Source organism: Papaver somniferum, chromosome 10 (assembly GCF_003573695.1).
Source record: "Papaver somniferum cultivar HN1 chromosome 10, ASM357369v1, whole genome shotgun sequence".
In the NCBI taxonomy this organism is placed as follows: Eukaryota; Viridiplantae; Streptophyta; class Magnoliopsida; order Ranunculales; family Papaveraceae; genus Papaver; species Papaver somniferum.
In genome coordinates this window covers 138,714,342-138,730,418 of record NC_039367.1, presented here as the reverse complement: position 1 = coordinate 138,730,418, position 16,077 = coordinate 138,714,342, and positions in this window count along the sequence as shown.

Sequence of the window (16,077 nt, the reverse complement as noted above, 5' to 3'; positions counted from 1 at the left end):
CATCTTTCATTTCGGTTTGTAGGGTGCAATTTTAGATTGAAATTTGTCAATATCTGGATAACGATGAAGATATACAATTGCTCAATTTGGTGCTGGTTATTTCTGGTGTTGAAATTAAAGTCTTGAATTTGCTTAATATGGAGTTGATTCGATTCGGTGAATTGGGGGTTTTAATTTGAGCATAAAGAGGGTAATTTCATTTTTAGGGTATTTGAATTGAAATTGAAATAGAGAGGGCTAAGTTCAGTGGTTAAATGACATGCTGGTAATAGGATTTCGTTGCTGTGAAGAAGAAGGAAAAAAATGATTCTGGTATGATGAGAATAAGTGGATACTTGCTAATGGACTGATTTCAGAAGGGTTTGTGATTGATTTTTTATGATGATGAGTAAGCAAATGGGTTAGATTTGATAGAAGAATTGAAATAAGAAATGAGGAAGAGCTGGGTACTGATGGTGTTTTCCGGTTCATCTTTGGTTGAATATTGCAGTTCGAAATTGGGTTTGATTTTAATATGAAATTGGTAGCAAATCAAGCAAATTGATGAGGGTTACTATGATGATAGTAAGGTGAATGATGTTTGTGGCGGTGTTGTAGAAGTTGTGACAATGTAGCAGAGATAGTGCTGATATTGGAGGCGGCGATTTGGATAAAGAGGAGGGTTAATTTTGAATGTGTAAATCTCAGTAAAGTGAAGGATATATTTGTAAATTCGTTTAATAACTTAATTTATTATCATTTTTTTAATAATTACTAAACAGAAATTTGGACTTAACCTAGTCAACGCGGGTCAACGTCGGGTCCAGGTACCAAGCCCTAATGTTGGAGTTAGACCAAAGCCTAGTGTTGGTCTAAACCTGAGTACCAAACTCCAATTATCCCTCCAAATAATTATAAATTTGGTATTGCCTTGATCTGATATGTAATAAATGTATAAGTGTTTGTTACATTACCCGAATCTTCTAAACTATTGGTGGTGCAGTTTCAGGAAAAAAACTACCATATGTATCCTCCTCCGTTTGAAGACCCTAATTGTAGCTTTGATAAGGACATAATTTGTGTTTTATTTACTACAAATAATTTAAATAAATTTCATAAATTTTTACTTTTATCAATTGTGATTTTATAAAACAGGTAAAAATATGAAACTTGGCAAGGTTAGAATTTTTAGTAATAACAAAACCCTTTGGGTTTAATATGAACCCATCTACTGTGGGATGCTTGCATTGTAATTATGACACCCAAAAGTTCCTCAAAAGTTTCCATTAAACATTGAATACATGAGATTTCCAAATAAAAAGCGACACTTGAATAGAAAAAGGTACTCAAGTGTAATCTTTATGCACCTTTATTTCAGGGTTAGTTTACACACTTGCTCAACATTAAACTCTATTAGAATTAACATGCGTACATATTATTGTTGGAACTTTCTCTCTCTATTTTTTTTAATAAGAAAAGAGAATTCATTAATAACTTTTAGGAAATGTTGTAAGAGATTTCAATAAGAGATTTCAGCCAATTTGGAAATGTTGTAAACCAAGATTCAGCATTCCTAGAAATTCTAGCTCTTTTTGACAAGCTATTGGCCACCTCATTGGATTCTCTATGCACAAAAGTGCATTTCCAACCTCTGAAACTGGATAACAGCTTTCTACAGTCTAGAATAATACTATTATTAGTCCAACGGACTTTTCCTACACTGCCATTTATGGCATTAATGGTTCCCAAATGAAAAAATATTCTTTTTTTCTTATGTTGATAAAGATTCTAATGTTGTTCTTTCTATACGGTTTGTCAAAGGTTTTTATAGGTTTTCCTAAAAAATTTCCCCTTTCATGACATCATGCCATGTGTCGTCATGACTTCCTTATTTATTATGATTGCCATTCCCTCTAAAACAGCCTCTGACTTCCTCTTAATTCCTCCTTCATCCCTTCGTATCCATGGATATGCCCATGGGGATTTGGACTTTAGTTTCCAAGTCCCCGTATCATTTCATGGACTTGGCCTCTCTTTAGGGGTTTCCTTCCCAGTGGGTAGTTATTTTTCGTGTATCAACATTTGTCCCTGATTATTGGGTTAATTGTTAGATAACTCGATAGGCATACCTTCTTTCATCCTAGCAGGTCTTAACCTTAAGCCCCCAATAGACACCCCCTTAATTGCCCACGTCTCTTGAGGTACGTCCCGTATATTGCATCATTCACTGCATACATGCACTCAGGATATAGCCATATCAAGGCCCTTTCTAGTCTGTCAGTTTAAGAGCTCTCTTAATGTCTTCTAATTCTTAGTAAAGAGTGTCAAAGGTTCCTTTTTAGATAACTGCTTGGAAGATTCCAAGCTTACAAAAACATTTTGAGACCATTTGGTGCTATATGCATGTTTTGGATGTGTGCGCTTACCGATATAGGATGTGATCTGTGCTGGTGGAACAGGTTCAGGCATGTGGGTCAATGGTGACAGAGGAGCAGCCCCATGCAATGCTTATAACATTAGAATATTTCTTCATGGGGTATGGTCTGTACAGACCTGTTCAGTTGAGTGGCAGTCCAAGAAGTCCATTGAGTCCATCGTGTATCTCTCCAGAGCTTCTATCACCTGAAAGCATGGGCTTAAAGCTAAAACCGATAAAAACTCGGCTTTCTATGAAGGTATGACGAAGGTGTTATTTGTGATCTGGTTTTCAATGTAGGGAATGTAATTCTTGTAAAATCTATTGTATCGTTTTTTTGGGGTATATAACTTTTGAAGAATGTAAATAGAAATACAGAGGAAATATTTATAGGAGTAAAGAAGGGTGGGAAACGAGTTTTGAATTCATTCATTTGTAGAGAGTGACTCAATAAGGAGGTGATGATGACGAAATCCAGAGCTGAGAATGTCTGTAAATTATGATCAAATATCAATAATAATAACATGATATTTAAAATTATCTTTCACGAAATCCAGAGCTGAGAATGGTTGTAACAATTCTGATTTCTTTAATAAACCTCTCTTTCACGATCAAAAAAAAAAAGATATTTAAAATTATCTTTTCGTTGTTCTCCTTCTACTTCTTGGTTGCTGACATTGGTGTAAAAGAACATTAAAACATTTAAGTAACGTTAAAGTCTTATCTTTATCGTTCGTGGGTGTATTCTGTTAATGAATGGAAGTCTTTACTCTGCAACTGTCTGGAAATTTAAGGTTGCTTTCTTCAAAAAATAAATAAAAATACAGGTGGTATGCAGATTGATATTTTGCCCATGCTTTTCTTTTCCAGAAGTTAAGGATTAAGGTTATCCCTCCATATCTGTCATACCTGTTTACATGTGTGTACAGATGATTCTAGTATTCGTCTTCAGGGTCTCTGTTCTTCATGGGCAAAGTGTAATATGGTAATGCAGAATGAATTCAGGATAAGAAATGAAATGCTGAGCTGTTTCAGGAGAAAAGGACAAATTTACCAAATCTGAGTGATGCATTTTTATAGGTCATCCTGATTTTAGGTGGTGGATCCACCAAAGAGCAAAGACAAACAAATTGTTCATACTATTTGTCAGACAAATGTGATCATCATTAGGTTTTTATCTGCAGCTCAATTTGGGAAGTTCGATGCGTTTGGGATTTGTATAGGTACGTTTACCATAGACATTTGGCATTAGAAGACATCTTGGTATGCGTATATGTTAGAGATTCTGTCCTCAGACTCAGATTTCCACAAACACAGACTTGTAAGATCTTTTAAACGTATTTGCATGCTCTGATACCAATTGAAAAAGCGGGCGTACAACAACCACACCCAATATTTATCTTAGCAATCTGTATGGACAAACACCAATATATTTTCTAGAGAATCAACCAGACAGTCAGACTCAATCTAGATAAAAAGTATATCAAATAGTTTATATCTCAATCTCTCGATTTGATATATACTCAAGCAAATAGAAATCTGCGAGTCTTTATCAAATACTAGAGAGATAAGTTGAGTGGTACTGAAGACCAATATCCAAGTGTCAATCAATTTAAATCAACAACCAAAAGGTCGGATATTCTAATTGATTGAACAACACACAACCTGTGATATGATAAGCACGAAAATGCTACATTTTATACCCATATTTATATTAGCTAGGACTCAATATTTTGATTAATGACACTATTTTAGTGCTTTTGCAGAAAGTACAAGTGAATTCGATCATCCAGCGAATAAACATCAAACTGTGAGACTTAATGGTGAAGCGAGTCGATGTCAACACACTAATGCCACCTAAGATTGGTCAAGAGTGACTTTATTATTGTTAGCATAAGAATGGAAGAATATCACCTCCATGACCACATGCAAATGAAGAAAAAGGAAAAATTAATGTATCTTGTCCTTACATAAGTTCTCTTGCTATATTTATATAAAGAATCTGAAGGAATATTTGAAGCCAACTGACGTCATTTTGCAAATACAGTTAAGGTGGGACCCAACACATGCAAGAGAATATCATGCTTTCTAAATGAAATTCATATACTATGGAAAGTGGAGATTCAGTGATACTTTACAATGCTCGACATATTATGACACGCGGCACAACATCATTGGGTGAATTTATATTTTCATGACATGTGGCAGACTTCTATTGGGAGGTGATGTGGCGACGAAGAAGAAAAACGTGAATTCATTTGTGAGCTATATTTATATGTTGTTTCAAAATATACTAGGGGGCGCCCGGCCACAGAGCTGGAAGAGAAACAGGAGAATGATTTTGGAGTTTTGTTTTCGATTCTTCGTTTATCTTTAGCTAAAGTTTGATTTTAATATGTTTATGGTTTTTGAGAAAGCCATGGCTAGCTAGGGTTATGTTAGGGTTTGGGTAGAAACCAATTTAATTGTGTAAACTCTACATTTATATGCTCAAGAATGATTTAAATGACTAGTAGTTTTTCTCATATAGCTTGGAATTTTATTTTTCATGTGATTTTCTTGATTATTTATGCTTTTGAATTGATATTTCGTACTTCGGTTAAATCCATAGACGTGGTATGCAAGGATAGATAGGTAATGCTTTAGAATCACTACTCATGAAGCGAAGAAAACTAGAGCGGAGAAACAATATTTGAAAATGCATGGAATAGATTTTTAAAGATTAATATAGTTTGCATAATTAATTGGTGGAAACCGAAAATCCTAACAACCTTCTATCATTCTGTTTTTTTCGTTAAAATTATTTATTGTTTCATTTTGTTTCAAATTTATGAAAACTCATTAAACATTTTCTATTTGATTATTTGGTCTTGGTATTAGTTAGAAGTAGTATTTTCACACTCCTCGTGGGAACGACCTGTACTTTCCATTGTTCTACTAGTGAGACACTGTGCACTTGCAGTATTTTATTGTAGGTTTCCGAACCTACCATGTTTTTGGCGCCGCTGCCGTGGAGTGGTAGCAAAATACTCGCTAGTTGATATCATTGTAAATAGCTTATTTTTAATTTTTGTAAATAATTTATTTTTATTGTTCTTTTAGTTCTTTTTACGCAGTTTGTTTGATTTTTTTTTAGGTACTTTAGTCTGAAGTGCGGGCGAAAAGAAAGTATGCACTCGCAAGATATATGCAAGAGCCACTTGGGAGATCCATTAGAGGTTTTCTTAGCTCATTTTGGGTATGATTTTGATGACGATGGTGTTATTTGTGAAGTCAATGCCTTTTTAGACTCCACACCGCTGTTAGACACTAATAAATGGAAATCCAAACTAGAACCTCTAGTTTTGTTCGAGTCTCGACTAGTTCCATCAGTCGAGAAAGTTTCGACCATGACCTTTAAGCCATTAAGTTCAGAATTTTTTTTTTCTTGATGATATTGATAATGAAACCGTTTTAGATGATAACGGGTCTATGATTCATGATATTATTGCTCCATTTGAGCCAAAATATGTTCGTGTGCCCTATTTTGCTCAAATGGAACCAATATCAGCCATAAAAGTTATTTCCGCTGATTTAGAACCTGATTTCGGGGGTGCACCTCAACTAGAAGCTATTGAAAAATTTATACCTCTTTGTGTGAATGATTTACATATCCTGACAATGCATGGATTGATTACTAAGGATTGTTATTTGGATGATTATAGTTTTTGCAGGTGCATATTTTCAGCTGACCGTATTGGTTGGGTTGATCCCCAACTTTTCAGACTCTATATATATGATTGGCAGCTTACTTTGGGGTATCAACCTCATTTTGTTTGAGATTATGTGCTATTGAAAGCAGGGAAACAATACATTTCTCTTCGTGGGAGTCAACCCATCCGATTTGTTCCCTTTTCTCTATCTTTTATTTTTATTTGTTTATTTTTTTTTTGCAATTTATAATTTCCCACCTTGATTTCTACGTTGGATGACACAATTACATTGAGGACAATGTAATATTTCAGTGTGGGGGAGTGGCACTTTGGTTAGGATTTTTTAAAAAAAAATTATGACCAGCTGTGTAGCGGGTCTAAAAAAAAATGACCAGTTGTGTGGCGGGTCTTTTGTATGATATTTTCTATGACCAGCTGTGTAGCGGGTCTTTCTCTCTTTATCTTATTATTTGACCAGCTGTGTAGCGGGTCTAGAAAAAAAATGATATGACCAGATGTGTAGCGGGTCTCTATATTCATATGACCAGCTGTGTAGCGTGTCAATTCTTTGTTTTGCTCGAGGACTAGAAAAATATAAGTGTGGGGGTTGATAGGCACATTTTTGTGTCTTATATAATCTCAATTGTATATATTATTAGTGCTCGATTTTATATTTTATTACGGCTTTTTATGTCCCTGTAGGTATTTTTGGAGAAATAAGCTTTTGCGGCGAAATTGGCTAAAAAAGTGGTTTTTGCGTTCGTGGGAGAAAATTACTATACGAACTCTCACTTTGGATAAGTGGTAACCTAATTACTAAGGGGTGACCCATTTCCAGGCATCTGCTAAAGGGAGACCGGAACTAGATAGGGGGAGGTCATCTTCAAAATTCAAAACAGAAATTGGCGGGAAGAATTGGCTGCAGCGAAAACAGTTTTGCAGTTGAATTCTTAGTGAGTTCTGAGGAGATTAAACGGGTGTATTTGGTAACTATGGACTCTAGAAGACATAACAGGCCTAATGCAATCGTCTAGACCCATCCAATTGGGCTGGATAAGTCGGAATAATTGATCAAAGTCCCAACAGGATACGGCTTCTCTGTTTAGCGTTTGAGATTATTTTGAGAGATTTAAGGGATTGTCTTGCTGGGTATACTTAAAATAAGTTGAGTCCAAGTCCTAGAAGATATTTGAGACGATAGAATAGCTAACAAAACAGTGGAACGCATCAAAAAGGGAATTATTCTCCCAACTGGCCGTAAAGAGTAATGGGCATTTTAAACGATTTTCATCGAGTTTCTAGGGGATTTAAAGCCTATAAATAGTTGTATTTATATCATATAAGGGTTAGAAACCCTTAGGAGAGAGTTTAGAGTTCAGGATTGACGAGAAGAAGAAGTTACAGGAGATATTGTTGCTGCTGCTGCTGCCATTGAAGATCTTGAAGAACACGAAAAACAGACTCGCAGAGTCCGTCGTTCTTCAACAGTCTTAATATCAATACCCAAGTGTCGTTGTTCTACAGTAGTTTACTTCTATCGATTATATTCAGCACTTACCCCTTTGTAACAGTGACGCTGTAACACTTCTACAGCGTTGCTAATTCCTGTTTCATCTTATATACATCAATAAAAACACCTATTTTAGCCATGAATTTATCTTGTGAGTGTGTTTTTGGGATGAGGAGATAAACCATTAGCCGAGGCAACGGAGGAAGCCATTGTCCCAGATTAACTGGTATAATTCTATTTTTATTATTTATTTGCAATATTTTTTATATGATTATTTGCATGGAATTGAAATAGATAAATTGATTTTTATTGATTAGTTGTGAATTATTTTGATGAAGCATGCTGGGTTTTTTAAAACTTTTGATGTTTCATACTCTGTGATTACAATTATTACTTCAAGAATTTATTATAGGCAAATATTAGAATCACTTGAAAAGGAAAAAATTGCATGAATATTGAATAGAATTTATCATTTAATGGGACAATGGTGGAATTCAGAGTCTTGGTGTTTTTCTCTATAACTTTGAACAACTTTATTTAATTGTCTAGTTTAAATTTTTATTTAAAAGAACCTTTTTACCATGGCTAGTAGACAATAGAATTTAGAAGTCTCCATTATTGTCTAGTTTAATTCACAGCATGTTTAGTGGTAAAAAGGTTCTTTTAAATAAAAATTTAAACTACACAGCTGGTCATATGAATATAGAGACCCACTAAAAGAACCTTTTTACCACTAAACATGCTGTGAATTATGACACGCGGCACAACGTCATTGGGTGAATTTATATTTCATGACATGTGACAGACTTCTATTGAGAGGTGATGTGGCGACGAAGAAGAAAAACGTGAATTCATTTGTGAGCTATATTTATGTGTTGTTTCAAAATATACCGGGGGGGGTGCCCAGCCACAGAGTTGGAAGAGAAACAGGAGAAGGATTTTGGAGTTTAATTTTCGATTCTTCGTTTATCTTTATATAAAGTTTGATTTTAATATGTTTATGGTTCTTGAGAAATCCATGGCTAACTAGAGTTATGTTAGGGTTTGGGTAGAAACCAATTTAATTATGTAAACTCTATATTTACATGATCAATAATGATTTAAATGACTAGTAGTTTTTCTCATATAGCTTGGTATTTTATTGTTCATGTGATTTTCTTGATTATTTATGCTTTTGAATTGATATTTCGTGCTTCGGTTAAATCCCTAGACGTGGTATGCAAGGATAGATAGGTAATGCTTTAGAATCACTACTCATGAAGCGAAGAAAACTAGAGCGGAGAAACAATATTTGAAAATGCATGGAATGGATTTTTAAAGATTACTATAGTTTGCATAATTAATTGGTGAAAACCGAAAATCCTAACAACCTTCTATCATTCTGTTTTTTTCGTTAAAATTATTTATTGTTTCATTTTGTTTAAAATTTCTGAAAACTCATTAAATATTTTCTATTTGATTATTTGGTCTTGGTATTAGTTAGAAGTACTATTTTCACCCTCCTCGTGGGAACGACCTGTACTTGCCATTGTTCTACTAGTGAGACACTGTGCACTTGCAGTACTTTATTGTAGGTTTCCGAAGCTACCATGATATTTCAATTATATAACAAAATATAATGCGGAAAAGAAATAACACAGACACCAGAATTTTGTTAACGAGGAAACCGCAAATGCAGAAAAACCCCGGGACCTAGTCCAGATTGAACACACGATGTATTAAGCCGCTACAGACACTAGCCTACTCCAAATTAACTTCGGTCTAGACTGTAGTTGAACCCCAATCAATCTCACACTGATCCAAGGTACAATTATGCTCCTACGTCTCTGATCCCAGCATGATACTACATACTTGATTCCCTTAGCTGATCTCACCCACAACTAAGAGTTGCTACGACCCAAAGTCGAAGACTTTAATAAACAAATCTGTATCACACAAAAAAGTCTAAGCTAATAGATAAATTCGTCTCCCAAGAATATACCTGCGAGTTTTGTTCCGTCTTTTGATAAATCAAGGTGAACAGGAACCAATTAATAAACATGACTTATATTCCCGAAGAACATCCTAGTATTATCAATCACCTCACAATAATCTTAATCGACGCTGCGAAAAAACGATTGGTAGGACAGGGATTGTATAAGAAACAAGAGCAAAGGATAAGGGGAGACAGAAAGGCCTACATGTTAAACTGCAAGTGCACATTTGTCATTGTAGTGTGTATGTGAAAGAACAGGTCATCTCCACAGGGACTAGGGTGTATAGTTGAAGTTTTTAAGCTAGTTATCTAAATGCAAAATAGTGAAAATGGACTAAAACAATGGCAATGTGAAGGTGGCAGTGAACAAAGTGAAGCAGTGAGTAACAGTGGCAAAAAAAACAAAGAAACAGTGAAACAAAGACAAACAAACCAAGGCACTAGCCAAGGGCAATGAGCAAAGATTACAGCTACAGATACAATGTGAAACAAGGAAACACTAGGTTTTGAATCCACGTCTTGATCCTAAACTAAGGAAGTTCTTATGCAAGCTATGTCTTGTTCTTTCATGGAAGACTACAATGAGTGATTTACTAACTAATCTCACTAACTTACCCCTAGCATCAACTGTCTTCTTACAGCACATCTGATCACAGGCTTGTTTGCTCAACCAGTTAACTATCAATTCTAAGGCAATTAAGCACAACCCTTCAAATGGACTGAATTCTTAACCACTATCACTAACTTCACCCCTAGCATCAGCTGTCTTCTTACAGCATAGCTGATCACAGGTGAATTAGCTCAAATGGCTAATTACCAGTCCTACTTCAGTTTAAACATCACAAGAACAACAACATGTATATTAACTATCCTATCATGCAATCAAGAGTTTCATCTAAGCCATAGCAAGTGATAAATTAAAACATGATGAATATGTGAAAATAAAACTGAATTTGAAAGTGAAACAAAAACAGAACATGAACAATTGAGGAACTGGCTAGTCCAGTCCTCTTGGTGGTGCACTGGCTAGTCCAGGCATATCTTTTACACACACCTACAACATCTATTTATAGTTACAAGCACTCAATTAGGGTTACAATAATTTTCCCCCAAATCAGAGAAATTAGGGTTACTGATTTACCTAATTTGATGGAATGATAACTACTCCATGCGTCGACCCATTCTTCTTCTGACTCTCCTGCTCCTCTCCATGCCTTCCAATTGCTTTTCTAACTCGACCTAATTCATCAATTTCTCTCCTAGGGTTTCAGAGAAAGAAAAGAAGAGATATTGATGAAATAGATAGGTAGAGAGGTAGGGAAATGATGGGAAAGGAGATGGGTTGTAGTTGGTTTGGTTGTGGAGTGGTTGAGAAAGGTGGTGGAGGTGATGATAGTGGTGCAGGCGATGGGGAGTGGTTCTGCAGACGGGGGTGAGGGAGGTGAAGTCGATGGAGAAGAAGGAGGGGAGTGTTTCGTTGATGGGTATAGGTATTAGGTACTTGGGTGTGTGTCGGGGATAGCAAGCTTGATGATTTGCGAAACTCAGCCGTTGGATGTGGAATTGATAGATCAATCTGACGGAGAGATAGAAGGGAGGTTGTAGCGACCGTTGGATGTATAATACATCAAAATTAATGGCGCAGATTAGAGTTAGGTGATGTAGTGTGAAGCAGAATCTTCAGATTTTGATGCACGACGATGAGGCGACCGTAGGATGCTGAGATGATCCAATCTGACGGCTACAGGAGAAGTGGGCTATGTATATTGGAAATGGGTTTGGGTAAGGGTTTTGGGCCTTGGGTATGCCAAGCCCATATCTTCTTTAAGAACAATTCTTCCTTGTTAAGCCCATTTCTAGCCTTTTGGTCTTGTGCACAACATTCCTCACGGCTTCCTTGCGTGATTCCTATCGGCTTCCACCACTTTTCTGCTCTTTTCGCTCCGTAATTCCATCCAAACTTTATTTAGAACCTAAAAATACAAAATTAATTAAGAAAAGTATTTATTCTTGAAAACAATGAAAATACAGAATATGGGATAAAATGGAGAATTAGAGCACAAAAGATGAGTTAATTGCCAACAAAAAGATATAGAAATATGCACTTTTTAGCACTCATCAACGATATTGTGGAATCACAAACGATGAGACGAAGTGTTTGTGATTATTTTTATATCTTGCCTATCGGAGATATCAATCCCAAGCCAATTATTACAATTGTACTCGTACGATAGAAACAAAAAGATCAGATCATACAACTACGAGAAAGTCGTATCAGTCTGGCTTCACAATCCCAATGAAGTCTTTAAGTTGTTAACCTGGTTTAGAAGAAGAAACCAAAGGTTAAAGGAGAATCGACTCTAGCTTAGCACAACTAGTATCACACAGAAGGTGTGGGGATTAGGTTTCCCAGTTGCTAGAGTTCTCCCTTATATAGTCTTTCAAATCAGGGTTTGCAATCAATGTTATCTTGGTAACAAAGAATTCAATATTCACCGTTAGATGAAAACCTGATTTAGATTCAAGCTAATATCTTTCAACCGTTAGATCGAAAACTAGCTTGTTACACACAAATAAAATGCAGGTTTCTAGGCTTGTGTAACCGTACCCAAACTTGTACATTTGTTGGTTCAACAATAGTCAACCAAATGGTTAACCATATGATCACTTTCATATCAACCATATTCTTCTTCACCATAACTAGTTCAAGTGACTCAAATGAACTAGTTAGAGAGTTGTTCAATTGAAAGGAAATCTTATGTAACTACACAAGACACGATCAAAGCAAAAACTTTTTGATTCACTCGAGTCGGTTCATGAACTATATAGCCACGGTTTGCATTTAGTATTCCTTAGTTAATATGAATAAGTTCACAAACATCGTTTTTAGATATAACCTACTCAAGTTCGCGGACTGGGTTCGCGGACTTAAGTTCCCGGAAGGAGTTCACAAACTCCAGCAGAATTTCTCGGGACGAGAACTTCCGCCAGTTCGCGTACTTGGCTCACGCCACCATGCCGGTTCTCTTGATCAACAAAGTTCGCAGACTTCGGTTCAAGGAATAATGACTTATACATATATGTGTTTCCACAACAATGCTTATATTCTCCAATGGTTATATAATCTAAACTCTCATTTCAATCATTAAAACATTCTTAGAGGACATTGATATTCTATAGTTGTTATTCACAAACTATTTTTCGTCAAAGTAAGCAATTTTCAAAGTAATTGAAACTTGTCGTGACTTTCGTCACTAGGTAAAGATGAACTTGGTTAAAGCCAAAGCTTACCAACACATATTTCGAGGAATAGATAGGCGAGATAAACTCGGCTCGAAATAGCAAATGTGTATAATCTAAGTCTATATAGCAAAACGACTTTTGTCTCAAGATATGAGATAAATATACTTTTGCGTGATAGATAAGTTCAAGTATCCACATACCTTTTAGTTGATGAAGATCCACTGGTTCCTTGAGTAGTCCTTCGTCTTGTATGATGATTGCCATGGAGTTCTTGAGCTCAACTACACTTTCTATCCTAGTCTGAGACCTTAGATATGGTAGACTAGAAATCAAGAATTATAGTTTTGATCACTAACATTGACAAACATGATTGATATAGAAAGGAATGCGAGTTCGACCGAGCAATGCTCTAACAATCACATTCAGCTGTCCATTCGAATTTGGCTCCCTTCTTTAGAATATTGAAAAAATTCTTGCATTTTTCTGATGAGCGCGAGATAAATCGTCCCAATGAAGCTAACAATCCATTCAACTTCTGCACATCCTTTAATGTTGCTGGTGTTGGCATGTCACGAACTGCTTTCAGTTTTTCCGGGTCCACCTGTATTCCTTCTTTTGATACAATAATCCTAAGAATTTTCGTGATGCCACTCCAAAATGCATTTCGCTGGATTCATCTTCATTTTGTGTTGTCGCATTTGCTAGAATATTTCTTCCAGATGGTCGACATGATCTTCAGCCTTCTTGCTCTTCACTAGCATGTCATCCAAGTACACTTCTAAGGTTTTGTGAATCCACTTCTCGAATATATTTTCCACCATCCTCTGATATGTAGCACCTGCATTTTTTAAACCAAAAGGCATTCTGGTGTAACAGTATAATCCTCTTGGTGCGAAAAAAGATGTGTGTTCCTGGTATTCTTCTGCTAATGGGGTTTGATTTTAGCCTCCATATCCGTCCATTAGTGATAATCTGTCATTTCCTGATGTAGCTTCTACCAGCTGTGGTATATCTGGTAGCGGAAAGCTGTCTTTTGGACATGCTTTGTTCAAGTCGCTGAAATCGACGCATATTCTTATCCCATTATTCTTTTTTGGCACCACCACCATGTTCGCTATCCACTCTGGATATCTTGCTGGTCGGATTATTCCCGCGTCTAGCATCTTATGCAACTCAGCTTCTATTTGCCGGTGGTATGTGGTTGTTATTTTCCTTATTCTCTGCTTGAATGGTCGTACATCCTTCCTGACATCTAACCTGTGACATGCAACATCAAGATCTATACCTGGCATTTCGCCCATGTCCCATGCGAAGATAACGCTATATTTTTTCGGAAGATTAATTATTTTTTCCTCCTCTTCTGCCCCCATTCCAGTTCCAATCTTTATCAACTTGGGTTCCTCTTCTATACCTATGTTGACCTCTTTAGTCGGCTCAGCTGTAATAAAGTTCGCCTTTGGTTCACCTAGCGGGGATGGCTCTTTGATCTCTTTCGCTGGTGCTCCTTCTTCGTCTATTTCGCTTGGTATTCCTCAGCCTTCTTTTGATCGCACCATGTATACCCTGAGATCTTCTTCTTTCTTTAGATGTTTCGCCTTTCTCCATCTATCTTTTCACTTTTTTGCTCTTCCCTCATAGTTCCTGACATCTAACTGGGTACAGGCTTTCGCTCTTTCTGTGTCACCTGCAATTTTTCCTACTCTGCTCGGCATCGGGAAACGTATGCATTAATGTAAGGTTGATGCCACGCCTTTTATACCATGCAGCCACGGTCTTCCCAAGAGCATGTTGTATGGTGATTCCACATCTAATGCACACAATGTGACATGCACTTCTATCTCTCCTAGTGGCATATTTATAGTTACCTCCCCTTTTGGATTTGTTATTGCTTTGTCGAAACCGTGGATGTTATATGCAGACGGATTTAAGTCTACATCGTCATATCCCATGTTCTTGAACGTGCGATAAAACAAGATGTCTTCTATCAAAGTTCCTTCGATTTCCCATTCCTCTGAAGCTTTCGCATCTTATCCTTCTCCATCTTTCGCGCGGGTATAGTTACTACCAATGGATCTGTTCGTCCCCAGCTTCCTTGTGGTATATCGTCCGCTTCGAACATGATCTTTTGTTTTTGCCATTCGTGCAAGGGCGACATCTTCTCGACATTTGAGATCTTCCTTCCTTCATAATCACGCTTGTGGACCTTCCCTGTAAGTCCTGCATGAAAATCTGTGACATCCACACCTAATTTTGTTATCATATTACATTGTAGACGCCCGCTTCCGCTCCGATGGTGTTTATCACTTTCGTAGATTTACTCGTAACTGTTGTATACACATAGTTGTGTGCTTTGTTTTCCGCCTTAATTCGTTCCCCTTTTATCTACAAACATCCTTGATTAGCTTTTTCCTGAAATAAATTAGTTTTTACAAATACCTCTTAAGAAAATCTCTCAAGTTTGTGCCTCGAAAGAAAACTTATAATCCTTAGGATTACTCCATAGATTCGAAATCAGCAAATGCTCAAGAACAAACTTATGAACTTATTTGTTTTGTAAACCGAAACTCAACGAAAACAATCAAAAGTCTTTCACAAAAAGCAAGAATATAAGAAATCTTCGAAAAATCAATTTAAAACTTTCACAAACAGGTATAATCTCTTCCCCGAGCTGTATTCTAGCGCCAAAATGTAGTAGTGAAAAATCTCACTACTACACCCCTTAGATAATCTATATAGCAAACTAAGAAATCATCATGAGGAACACTTATAAGAACTTTATTAAGCTTAGAAATCAATACAAGGAAAGAAGAAGATAAAACCCTAACTTGGGGAGCAAATAACTTTCTGTCTCCTATAGTTCTACCTCAACTCTCGAAAATATCTCTCTCTCAATACAAGGATGGTTGGTCCTATATATAAGAGTTTTACATAGTGGAGGACAGCTAATAAAGCCCCTATTTTCGGATCTGACGTGCAATGTGTTCGCACCCGTGTATTGGATCTTCTCGCACGTGCTCTTGAACTTTGCACTGGCTTCATACTTTACTCGTGACCTTATGACGTCATTGATTTCGTCACTTGGGGTATAATAGTGCGAGTACGTTCTCCCCCTTATAATAGTACCGCTTCGCATGATTCCTATGGGTGCCATATTTAACCCCATACACCTTCCCCTTCCTCCTCTCTTCCCTCCTTGAAAAACCCTCCTAATAATCTAAAGAAATAAAATGGTGAAGCGTCCAGATATATGGTCTGCTTCTAA